At 47.8% G+C, this 837-nt stretch overlaps 1 non-coding gene across 1 annotated transcript; it reads left to right on the top strand.

Moving 5' to 3' along the window:
- The first annotated feature begins 227 nt into the window (after nt 1-227).
- Nucleotides 228-302, top strand: LOC138817446 (small nucleolar RNA SNORD36). The gene has a single exon (XR_011368885.1). It is a non-coding gene; the product is annotated as a small nucleolar RNA SNORD36 (small nucleolar RNA).
- The last annotated feature ends 535 nt before the right edge of the window (nt 303-837 follow it).

Raw genomic sequence — 837 nt, 5'->3', positions numbered from 1 at the left:
GAAGGTGGCTCAGTGGTAGAGCACTTGCCTTGTATGCATGAGGCCCAGGGTTCAATTCCTCAGCACCACATAAGTAGAAAAAAAAAACTGGAAGTGGTAGCATACTAGCCCCACGACCAGACCCCCCCCAAACACACACACACACACACACACACACACACACACACACACACACACACACACACACACACACACACACACACACACACACACACACATATATACTCTTGCCATGATGTGAACCTCTGACTGAACTAAATCTTGATGTGCCAAAATCCATGAGCTTTTTAACCCTGAGCAATTGCCAGCAAGCTGACCTATGAGATGCTGCTGTGGGTGAGGGCAGACACTCCAGCTGCGATGCTTTCTTCCAGCTAGTTGTATTCCTGCCTGCCCTGTGCGCAAGATGGGTGTTCCGTACTGCATCATTAAGGGGAAGGCCAGGCTGGGGCGCCTTGTCCACAGGAAAACAAGGAAAACATGCACTATCATTGCCTTCACTCAGGTTAACTCAGGGATCTCTGGCGAAGCTGCTGGGGGCTATCAGGACCAACTACAATGACAGATATGATGAGATCCGCCGCCACTGGGGAGGCAATGACCTGGGTCCAAAATCTGTGGCTCAAATTGCCAAGCTGGAAAAGGCAAAGGCTAAGGAGCTGGCCACGAAGCTGGGCTAAGTGTGCAATGTTGATTTCTCTGTACCTGAAAATAATAAAACTGTCCTTCCTCCAAAACAGAAAACAAAAAACAACAACAACAAAGAAATGCACTCATTACCTTGCCCATGTAATTGTAACCCCCCCGTATGGGATCTTCACAATTTAAAAAAAAAAA

Source organism: Dipodomys merriami, unplaced genomic scaffold (genome assembly GCF_024711535.1).
Source record: "Dipodomys merriami isolate MVZ:Mamm:240054 unplaced genomic scaffold, mDipMer1.0.p SCAF_7, whole genome shotgun sequence".
Lineage (NCBI taxonomy): Eukaryota > Metazoa > Chordata > Mammalia > Rodentia > Heteromyidae > Dipodomys > Dipodomys merriami.
The sequence above is the reverse complement of the archived record's forward strand: the minus strand, read 5'-3'. Positions and strand labels throughout refer to the sequence as shown.